Here is a 12512-nt window from a genome sequence, read left to right on the forward strand (position 1 = left end):
TCTTCAGGGATTCAATTTAACAGCAGCTGCAGAGTAAGACTTGAATGAAATTAGGCTGATTTAAGAGCCCACATGGAGCTCTGTAACAAAGGGAGACGGCATAGTACAATTTTAGAGATTAATTCCCCTTCCTTGTGCTTTACTACCAGGAATTAAATGGCTAGAACTGACCAACCATTTCTTGGTGAAATATATTTGGGCACAGAAAACACTCAAGTGCCTTTCAGATGCAGAGAATACATTCTCTCTTCAAAGCCGTCACTAGGACCAGGCCCATCTCTTCCACACTCCAAGGCATTGAGGGACATTTTTTAAGAAGGTCTGAAGACAAGACTATTCTTATAAGCATTGTTATTTCACCTTGGGAAGTAACAATTGTTACTCTAGTTCATCTGGACAACAAATATCTTAATATGGTGAAAATATTTAATCCAGTTGTAGAGCTAAACTGACTCATCCAATACTGTTTAGCACCACTCTCCCTAAATCCTGACCTGGACTAAGCAGCCATGCAAAAGACTGCTGACTCTACAATGGCATTCTATAAGAACACATGTTCATACACGGAGTATAGCAAAGCAATAAATTATGCATTGATATGCTGAAGTTGTTTTCTTCTAGAGCATAAGTCAACTGATACAGTTCGTCCTATACCTTCTCCATTGGTTTTCTAACACTTACCCGTGCTGCATTTAACACTCCACCCCCAGAACCTCTGTTTTGAAATATTAGCCACTAGGGGTCCAGAATCAAAACATGGAGATTTTTCTGCTTTGACTTCTTGCCAAAACCATTAAAATATTCTTTGCACTGTCACAGCTTGTGCCACCTCCCAGGGGAGTTGATTTAGAAGTAAATTACATGTAAGTGTCAGATGAAAAGAGCTTCATTATCTAATTCTTCCTGCACCAGCATTTCTTTAAATTGCTTACTAGGGACAGAAGACAATTAGTCCTGTGTTTGAAATGAGAAGTAATAAGTATCTGTCACTCCTGTTAACCATGATTATTTTTTGATATGCAAATACAAGTGCTTTCTAAACCAGATAGAGGGGGACATGTCTACATGTCTACACAGGACCAGGTGCCAAGTGTGTTTTGGCCAGTTCTGAGCAAACAACCACCATGGGCTTCAGGAGCTATTGCCTGGACTAAATATCTTACAGCACAGTCTTCAGATTGAATCAGCATTGCAATAATGAAAGAAAAATTGGATGTTCTTCATCCCTTTGCAGTAGCTACAAGTACACAAGTGTTTCCATGGCACCAACAGGCTTCTAAACATATTTTAGAAGCACCTTTGAGGTCCCTGAAATCAGTAGGAGTCTTCCTCACAGATTTTGATTTGGCATAGGTCTTCCAGGCAGCCATCAGGATGCAGAAGTTGATGCCAATGATGCATCATTAGCAGAGATTGACCAGAAGCCCACTTTCCTTAGTCATTGCTGAGAAACCACCATTCTGCCCATCATTTAGGACCCCAACATGGCCACCTTCTTAGCAGGGATCACTTGACTCTTCCCACCAAATTTAATTTAAATCTGCATGGTATCTATAATATTCTTTCTTATCCATGCTCACAGGTGAAAATCACATCAAGTCAAGTCAGGATAAAAGACTGTTGCACTAATACAAGCAGTCCTGCTCAGTTCATATCCATCTCAAACCCTACTGCAAGTGCTCTTACACTTTGAATCCCATCACCTATATTCTTTACATTTCTTCATTTGCTTCTTCCTCCTCTTAGATTTACTTGCCTTTCACATAAAGTGGCTTTGAACTACTAGCAAGATTAAAAAAGAAGGCTTCCCTGGTACCAGGCAAGTTCAGAGCAGAAGTTAACAGACATACCCCTTTTTGCAGAGGAGCCAAGATGTTCCTCAGGTTCCAGAGGTCAGGTACAGTGTCTTCTCTACAGGTCTTGTATTAGTTACTCAGCTGGTAGGTACAAGACATTTTTCTCAAATTTAATCTCTGTCATGGTTACATACGACCTCTGCACATTCCGTAATTAAAATGCAATATAAGAAAATCCTTATATAAATCTTTATACCATGCATATGACATCTCCGGGACAGACCTTTAAACCAAGGCCAAATTCTGACACAAACAATGCCTGTTCTCAACTAACTTGTGTGCATCTGAGCAAACGACATATACTTGTAGGGACGTTTTGTTGCATATATTTTACTGCCTGTTTCCTTTGATTTCTTCAGCATTCAGGGTTACAAGAGTACTACTGCCATACAAAGTGTTCTGCATAAAATACTTTAAACAGAAGGCTGATATTTTATGAGATGCAGAACAATTTGCTGAACCAATGACATATCTAATTCTATGGTCTGTTATTAAACAAGCATACTAAAACTAGCAGAGAGCTAGTATTGAGAAATACAGTGCTCTCAAAGCAAGAGCTTCAATGCAAACTACAGAAAAGGCAGTATCTGTTGGGGGACAGTTAAGAGTCAAGACACACTAGATTTATTTTTGGCTCACCCAAATATACACAAAAAGCTTTTGCAAAGTGATTAGGGCTCATTAAACAAAACACTTGAGAATGAACTTAAGTGATCTATTCTAACGGGGATAAACATGTTTGTGCTTACAGTTACCTTGCCAGAAGTGTCAGATTTCTCTCCCTTCATCCCTAAGTAAAAAACATTAATATTAAAGGGTTGCAACACCAAACTGAGTGTCAGTGCTACCCTCTGAGACATGGCAAAGGTCAGTGATGTGGAAGGAACCTTTGAACAGAGCAAGACAAAGAAAGCAGTTCACATTTGACAGCCTTGCCACTGCATGGTATTCTTCAGTATTTTGTTTATTCTCATGAATAAGATGAACCTCCCCTCCAAGTCAAAGCTGGCCTAAGCCCAGAATGTAAATCTTCAGTTGACAGAAATCTCAGCTGCGTACTCACCATCAGTGAGTGTTTTGGAGCTTAAATGGAAGTAGGGAGAGAATGAATGTAGTTATTTTATATGAAAGCTACTTGCAAATGCTGAAGCTTCCAAGTACAATGAGTAAAAGCCTCAGTCATGACAATTATGCTGAATATGGGCACTGATAGTAGTTATTGAATTTCCAATATAGAATGCTTGATGTCAAGTGGAAAAGTAATATTCGGAAGTAGTCAATTAGCATTTCCTTTAATGCATCTAGTATAACCCCCAAAAAATGCATTTCCATCCCCTGCTGTCTTCCTGAAGCTCCAAAATTTTGGATGTCTTTATATTTAACTGGTAGGTTTACTTCCTTTTTCTTACCCAATTTCTCTGAAAACAAGACTTATGCCACTATACTCTGATAAAGTCCCCCCAAAACAAAGGGAAAGAGGTCTTAAAGATATCAAGGTCTTTCAGATTGCATAAAAAAAGACTAAAGGAAGAGCTTCACTGTTAGCTTACAAAAGCAAGCAATAGAAAACTATTTATTCATGTCAAGGGTCTATCAGCAAGTAAATAGCACTAGCTCTGCCAGCATACTAGCAAATCTTATGCCTGCCCTAATTCTGCCCTACCTCATTGCAGGCACAAGGGCGGCTTGAACAGACTGCAAGTCGTCTGCTGTTTTTATGAAGCACACATGGGTACTAGGATAACACGAACAGGATTTTTTTTTATTTTTTTTTTTAATTTGCGATTTGAAGCTAGGATTTGAACAGATGTCTCTGGAGATGAGCATCCATTGTGCTATTCCTTTGCATATTACATTGGTGTCCCTGGAAGGTTCATTTTGAGTGGAAAGTATTTTATTTTATTTTATTTTTTTAATAGATAGCACAGTCATCTTCTGTATCACTTCCCTCTCCCCATCACTTCTGCCAAGAACCTTGAGCCCCCTCCTCTCTTCATTGCTTGGCTAAAGTTAACTGGAAATGTTACTTGTAACACCATAGATTCAGACCTTAACCTGACTTCTGCATTTCACTGTTGGCAAAGCTGGGCCAATTCTTCACACAGTTGTGTGCATTTTGCAGTTCACACCATTCATCTATGTGGCAATGCGTAAAACCTGGGTGTCAAACTACTCTTTCATGCATGTGAGCATACAGTATTGGAGAAACCTCACAGGAGTGAATGTTCAACTAAAAAAAAAAAAAAATGCAAGTTTTCATCACAAAACCTAGAAAAAAATGTGGAAAATCAGGTGGCTTTAAGCACAGATTAATTTACATTTTGTCTTTAAAACAGTTAATGTATAGTTCAATAGATATTTTTAAAGGACTGCTACAGCCTGACGATGGAGACGCATAAATGAGGTCTTTGAAGAAATTTGGTTTGGGAAACATCTGTGGGGAAAAGAATACGAAGAGGCAAAGCTGGCAGAACATCCCAGGCTGTTATGGACACACTCAGCCAGGGAGCACCTCTTCTGACATCCCACCGCAGAGAACCAGCACACTCCATCCCTGCATGCTACAAATTTCGTACAAAGAGTTTGCTCAGCTGTTATCTCTCATTTCCACAAAAGCTTGAAAGAGACTGTTGAAAGCTTGTTTTGTTATCTGTGCTTTACACAGTCTGGTTGCTCAGCCTGCTTACCTTTTCCTCCCCTCTTTCAATAGCTCAAACTGATATGAAAAAAGCATACTTTTTTTTTCAGAAGGGGTGCAGGACTGGTAAGGCATTGGGAAAAAATAAAGAAAGCTGACATTACAGTGATCCAGCTGTATGTGTTTGAAAGGCTTCAAGGGGAGACTAATTAATCCCATTGTTGATGCTAATCTAGTTCTTTTTCAAGATTTGCAATTTAGTGCTCCAAGAAAATTTACCTTTGATCTTTAGCTCAGAGAAGATGACTGAAGTTTGTCAAATGCATTTGACTGCCCTCAGCTCATGTGTGGACTGGGGCAGGGCACGTGGACATGTGGATGGTCACCACTGCACTGGGAAAAGGGAACTGGAGGGTCTGGCCATCAGTGGAGGGAGCTGAGCCCACTGTAGCTTTTGTGGCTCTTGCTCTGCTCCAGAATAGCTGCACAGAGACCAGGAAGACAGAGTCCACTAAGCAATATGCAGCTTGCAATTTTGTCAACCCCTGAAGGCTTCTCCCATTGCCATGCTCACTTTGCTCTGCTACTTCAGATTAAAAGATTCTTCCTCTTTCACTTGTCCCCTCCAAATAGGATTAACCCCATGTGCAAGATACAAAAACTCCCAATTAACAGGTCAGCTTGAACCACCAGCTGCCATAAAAATAAATGACAGAGCATCAGCGTGAATCTCTGCAGGTTTCTGTTCACCTTCAGCCAATGCAAACCTTGAACAGCCCTTGCTCATCTGTTCTACAAAAAGAACAGACACACTGAACCCAGAAATCAGTCTTGGCCTGGTGACATCCTTAAATTCACTATGGTCTTTGGTCACAATTTGGCAGGTATCACATTCCCCTGGAAATCAAGGAACAGCTTTGTCACACTGGGCAGCCTGGCTGAGGAGCACAAGGCTCATCAAGAAGAGAGAAGCAGACAGTAAAAAGATGCAGGCTGGGGTGGGCTGTGACTATTAGCAAATGCATAAGAAAAGACAAGAACACAAACATTTCCCCATCTTTGTGTCCAACACTAGTCTAACTCCTCTTCACAGAAACATTAATAAAAACAGGTTAAACTTTAGGTCACGTAAACTATACAGAACAACAAATCCTTTTGATAAGGTACCAGCTGCCCTAACTACACTCTCAGCTTCTTTTCTTCACAGTGACTCACAATAGCTATTCATAACTAAACCAGAGCTTTGTACAATGCCTACAATCCTCAAATGAAGATGTGCAAGTCTGTACTGCCCTGAGTTTGGTGCGCTCCCCGATCTGTGCACAACCCAGAGCCAAGTACTTCGAGGGTGGCTGAGGACATGTCTCAGCCTACCTGGCAGCCCACCAATATACTGCTTAACAAGCTAGTATCACCAAGCTGCCAGGTACGTGGTGGTGTCCCCAGACATGCTGTAGAGCACTAGTGTCTCCATCCAGTAGTACTAGGACAAACACCATATGCATGACCAGTCCTAGGGTGCTCCCAAAGGATGCCACAACATCCTATAAATATCTCTGCAGCCACTGTTGTGTTTAGACTTGAAAATGTGCTTGAACCCCTTTATTTTACACCAGATACTCCTTTTCAGAAACTCTAATTTCAAGATCCAGCTCATATCTTTCAATGTCAGCTATAAGACCAGCTCAGCATGAAAGGACTGTTTTTCCTTTACTTTTGCACAGCACAAGACTTGAAAAACTAGTGCCTGTTTTGAAGGAAGTAACAGTCAGATATAGTTGTCAGAACAGGTCTTAACACATAAATAGTGTTCAACCGTGATTAGGCTTTCTGAACACTAGTACTACCCCTGCTTAGGTTTAATGACTGCTGGAGTAAGGAATACTGTATAGAGCTCTGTAGAAAGCCATCCATTTATTTCATCCAGCTTCTTGCAGTCTTAATCGCACTAATCAGCGCTCATTTATGTATGCAAAAAAATATCATATTGGTATGTGAATTACTAGCTAGCACATAAATTATGCACAGTTTATGATAGTGGAACAGAATAATGGGTCTGTTGTACTGTATCTGGCAATCAGATACTGTACAAACACCAGATATGGTGGTGAGCCTCCATTGCTGGAATTTTGGATGTTTTGGTGAACCCTGAGGCCAATGAAACTATAGATAATGTGATATGCATAAACTTAAAGGCAGGGAATTAAACCAGTGTTAACTGCATTTGTGAGATAAATCATTATACAAAGATGAGTCTACACTGTCAGAAAGCAGAACCTTCTGTGACATCTCTGGGTTTTGAGATAGTGAGTTTTACAGTCTAACATCTCAAAATACCAATGAATTTCTAAATTATCGCCTGCAAGACAAGCTCTAATCCCATGTAGAAAATCAGCATTTTAAGAGCTACAAACAGAAGTCATAAGCTTGCTAGCATTTTAGACAGGTCCAAGAATTGGCTCAATGTACAATATAACCCCTTTTTCTTTTCACCTTCAGCAGTCGTAAGTCTGCTTCTATGGCATTTATAGCCAGCTTCTTACACTTTAGCAGTGCCAAGAAGCTGTAATACATCAGCTGACTTAGCTTAAAGTTTATCTTGGCAAGATCTTGACCATAAAGTCAACTTCCAAAATGTAGTAAATTCTTTGTGACTTGCTATATGGTACAGCCACAAACATATCACATGAGGGTGAGTGATATCACATGAAAGGAGCATTGTTTTCATAGGTCACATCCCTCCTGCTATGCTTGAGAAAAGTTCTTTACCTCTTTTAGCAGGCCTGGAGCAACTGATACTAGTTTGCTCCAACACTAGACTCTAACAAAGTATTTATTGAGCCCAAAAGACAAAGTTATTGGTCTCTGCCAGACTGACTGCATCTGATGGTGCAGCTAGTTTTGCCTGTAAAATGCTGAGTGCTGTCTATATCTACATCAGTCCTCTTACTGTGGCAGATGTTCAGCTCAACACAGGCTTCTGTTACTGCCAAGACTCAAGAATTTTGCTGCCTGGCTATATTCAACCCATCACTGAGTTATTGGACCCACAGCTTGTGCCATTTGACTTCTTCAATTTAGTTCAGTTGCACTTAGTCCCTCAAAATTGTCCTGTGTTTCAAGGCTAACACTCTCTTAATCTTTCCCTAACTCTACTTAACCAGTTCTCTCTACTTAACCAGTTCTGTCTGGGGCCCTGGCCTCCATCTTTCTTTCTGCTTATAAGTTCCCAAACAAAGCATAGAGCCATAATAAAGCAGAATGACCAGTGCTAGGTGTGTTTTTTTTTTTTTTTTTGTTGTTGTTGTTGTTGTTGATTGTTTTTCCTTCCAGTCAGAGCTACTTTTTAGTTTAGCGTAATTCCTCCAGCACAAAATCATACTGCATATGGGGGCTTCTACAACAGGTGAGGGAAGACTCTGAATGGCTTGGGTCAAGTTTAAGCTGGGGCTTAAGACTGCCAACAATCCCTGGAAGAAAAACATTTTACATGATTTTATAGCCACATTCACTGCTCCGAAGTGGTTTTGTTGTTTTCTTTTGGTGGAAATATATGTTTTGAACAGCCAGGTAAGGCTTCTGACATTTGAAGTTTAGTATAAAAGTCATCAATAGAGGGGAAAAAAATCCATCACATCAGATCACACAATGCATGACCCAAGATAACACTGTGACTAGGCAGGTATACAGCTGCCCACTTAGGCCTGGGTTGGCTCAGGAAATAATTGTCATTTAAGAGCATTGGTATCAACTTTGTTCATCCAGAACTGCAGTTTGGATTTGCAGGAGTGCTGGAAGAAACAGGAGAAGGAATCATACTAATGATAACTACACAGAGGGGAGAAGTTTTTTTCTCCTCAGCCCTTCCAGCTTGAGATCTGCCCTGCTGTCCTGTGGAGGGAAAAGGTCTGTGCTTATTTTCTGGCAAGAAGGCTGGACAAGAAAGATGAATTGTAAAACTTCTTTGCAGAAATCAGCCCACTGGGGTCAAGCTAGAGGAGCTACAGATATGGTTATGGATTATTTTATTGAAGTGCAAAGGGCTGGCAAGTAAAAACCACCCAGGATATCAAACAACTGTCACATTCACAGAACTTGTATTGTAGATGGGGTAGCTGGTGATTAATGAAGGAGTAATCTGCTGCCAGGCTTTCAAACTTTCTTCTCCTTTATAGGCTCAATCACTTACAGCCTCTGCCAGACCTTAGCCCCATATACACACTTCCAGATGCATTGGAAGGCATTATAGCACTGTAGATTTGCCCAGCAGTTAGACATTATGCTGCGATCCCAGCTCTGTAGAAACTGAATTTCAAGTCAAGCTGAATAAACACAGCACCATGTAACAGTTTGTAAAGGGATTTATTGGTGGCAAGCAAACAGGACTGCTTTAAAAGATTAGATTGGAAGAAGGATAGGTATATTGTACAGTGATCAGGAGATGAGATCTTTCACTAGCCTGGTTCTCAAGTGTGCCACTACTGCAGGTCATGCTTCTATACTCCCTGGAAGCTTATGCCTAAGAAAATTCAGTCAAACTCATGAAAAACCAGCAAGAAGTCAATATAATAGGCAGTCTCTGGTAGGTTTTAGTTCAGATATGATGCCATTTCTGCTGAATATCTGTGCACCCTACGAAAGCAGTCTCGTGGCTAGGATGCAACAAGTTCTGTTGTTAGCTGGACAGGCTTCAGCAGGGAGGGATTTTGATGAATTCACTATCATGCCAACCTAGAAACAAGATGCTTTCAGGGAGAAGAAATGAAGAGCAGGCTTTATCTAGAAAGGCTTTTTTTTTTTTTAATTTATATTTTTTAAAGAGATATATGCAGTAAGCCCTAAAACATACCAGCATTTCCCTGTAACTACCTGCATTCCTTGGTAAAAATGGTGAGGCAAGGCAGTATCTTTGAAGATCATTAATTTTGCAGAGCTGAAGACAGAACTTCATCCTGAGCCTGTTTAATGTGGTTGAGAGTTGCCATCACTTTCACCAGAGCATAGTCCAAATCTTCAGCCCCTGAAGTCTTTGATTTTTCACTACCTGCCTTGAGCATACTTTAGAAGCACAATGATTAAGTGATACTCTTATCTCTGGTCCAGACAAAGGGAACGTATCTAAGGCTTTAAGTCCTACTGATGTGAACACCTAAATCCTTCAGACAGCTTTAAAAAGAAACCAAAGCCTAAATACCTAGTTATTCAGTACTAGAGTACAAGCTGAAATCACAAGGGGATTTGTTCCCATACTTGTGGTCTTTCTGCCAGACCACACTGCCTCCCAGTTAATTAATTCTATTGATTTGTTTGTTTTTATCATCCTTTCCACACTCAGCAGTTATTTAGGACTTACACGGGTAATGCATTTTCCAGTTAAATTGATCCCACTTTTTATATCCTTTCATGCACTTATTCGAAATTTCCCTGCCAAGTCTTTAATGTTTTCAAGTAGAATGCTGATTCATATTATTTAAAATATCCTGCAAAGAGAAAATCTGTGCAGAGCAACTAATAAAATGGGCTCTTTAAACCTGATTAATGACCAGTGAGGCTAAAGCACTTCCCTCCAGCAAAACAAACAAAACAAACCAGACCATTGCATCCAGTGGTACCTGCTGAGATGGAATTCAATTTGCTTCTACAGGCCCATAATAAAACTCTTATCTGCCTTCCTGCTCCTGTTTTGAACTACTCCGTTTGAGTATCTAACTAATTTAGGTCAATGAATTTATATTTTGTGGTATGTCATGGTGGCTGTTCCAGAAACCACAGTACCTTACCAACATGGAGCCAAGTCATTCCTTATGGCCAGACTGAAAGGTGATAGCATTGTGCGTGGCTGTGGCATTAGTCTGCAGTCAAATCATCATGGGCCTGAACTAATGAATTCCATCTCAGCTATAACTTACTCCTGATGGCAGCTCTTGCAAGAAGCCTCCACACATATCGAGCAGGGGAGTAGTAAAGGGCTTTGAAATATCACAGGGTAGCTTAGTGTGGGTGATTTGGTTTGGAGTTTCTGCTAGTGGTTTCTGTTAGCTTATCTATAGCCGTTGCTAATATATACCTTGAGGGAAAAGGAAATCAAAGGAAAGATGTGAGATTAGTTTCATTTACACTAATGGTAAAATGAAGACACTAAGCTATTGTTACACTGCACAGAGATGCCTTCCTACAATATGTACTTCTTGCATATTAGTGTGGGTACAGAGCGTTACAAACTTAAGAGTCATCGACCAAATGTCAAAGTCATAATGAGGAAGTCACTTGACTAAGTTAACCAGAAAATTCCTTTTGCTTTAGACCCAAAGCATTCCTTCTCAAAGAATATGGCTTTCCTTTCATTAGTGTCTGCCCCACAGCCTGGAGATTGCCACCTGTTTAACAGCTAACCAGCACCAGCCAATCCTGTCCTAGAGAGAGCGAGCCTGCTTAAGTTCTGGATAGGACTAAACTATTTTGGAAGTAACCATGGACAGCTGCCATTCACAAGGATTTTTAGAGGCAGACCAAGTTGTCATTCAGTGATGCTCCTCAGTAGGCCATAAGATAGGATATAACTGATTAGAGGTAGTTTGAAGTTCAGCCATTTCAAATACATTGCTCTGTGTTCAGTGGGAGTGAGTTTTCCAGGGCTGCACTTTGATATATGTTACCTCTAGTTTCCTGGTCCTCTCCCCGTTTTCTGTATCCAGTGATCCTGAAGCAAGTTGACAGGATGATGTTAATGTCAACTCCTTCTAACCTTTGACTCCTGGGTTCTGATGGCCAGCTTGAAATGACATCAGGTTTTAAAACACTTAGGTCAGTGGCTTCAACACCAGCTTCTTCTTGGAAGTGGTCACCTTTTCACTTTGACAGACCACATTGCAGCCCATATACAGACATGCTATTGCGGAGCTCCCTGTCGTGCCTTTTACAGAGCTAATTCAGGAGAGGAATATTCAAGATGACAAGATGGACAGCATGTCAGAGCATTGCAGTCCACAACAGCACCTTTCTATGCATTGACATCTATCTTCAAGAAAGCAGCATTAGAAGAAGCCTGTCCCCAGACTGTACATATCAGCATGCATAAGTAAATCCCATGAATACAAGCTTTGTCAATCTTCCTGACAAAGATCACAGCCTTTAGATAAGGAGCCCAGCCAAAAGCACATTTCTGTTCCTTTCTTCATCATTAAACTTGATGACTCAGTGATAGGCAGCTATTCAATAAGATTACGGCTTGCAGCAGAAAGAAAACCCACAATGACCAGAGTACCTTCCTCCTCCCTTTCTTTATATAAGCATATTTTGGTTCAGTTTACAGCAAGTGAACAGCAGCAATGCATGGAAGTGTGATCTCCAATGGCAAAAAGAAATCTCTAGCCCACTTACAATATTTAATTGCAAATTATCTATTATCTCAAGTTGTAGTTCAGGTTCAGGGAAGATTCCTGGCATGAGGACCTGTAAACAAAAAGCAGGCATTCACAGTAGTTTATTTTATCAAGTGGGATATCTTTTAAACCTAAATGAATTTCCAGAGATTTTCATGGCAGCATCTCCCTGGGTCTTATGCAGAATATGGGACTGGACATAACTGCTCTCATTCAGGCTGTGACTCAAAGTAAGCCTGACATTTTGATGAGTTTCCTAAGCAGTACTGAGTTGACAAGTCTTAGAAAAACATTCACTGGTCAGGGATAAGAAAATCAATTCTAACTTCAGATAACTGCCTCAGTTAGTGGGTTTGAGTCACTGATGCACCAAATATTTATAAATGCAGAATAACTAGGATCAAGGGCACCTTGCTGTAGGTGCTAATGTAGCAACTGTGAGGCAGCATAGATGTACATAGTGTGGGGACTAATTTGTCTAATTTTATTAAGCTACCAAGTTGTCTGGGGAGGGCATACACATCTGGTCTGCTTTAGAGATCTGTATTCGATAAAGGTGAATTATTCCATGGAAGTCTTCTCCAATGATAGCTATAAGGAGGCTCAGTATTATGTCTAGAGAACTTTCATACCAGG

This window comes from Oxyura jamaicensis, chromosome 13 (assembly GCF_011077185.1).
Source record: "Oxyura jamaicensis isolate SHBP4307 breed ruddy duck chromosome 13, BPBGC_Ojam_1.0, whole genome shotgun sequence".
NCBI lineage: Eukaryota > Metazoa > Chordata > Aves > Anseriformes > Anatidae > Oxyura > Oxyura jamaicensis.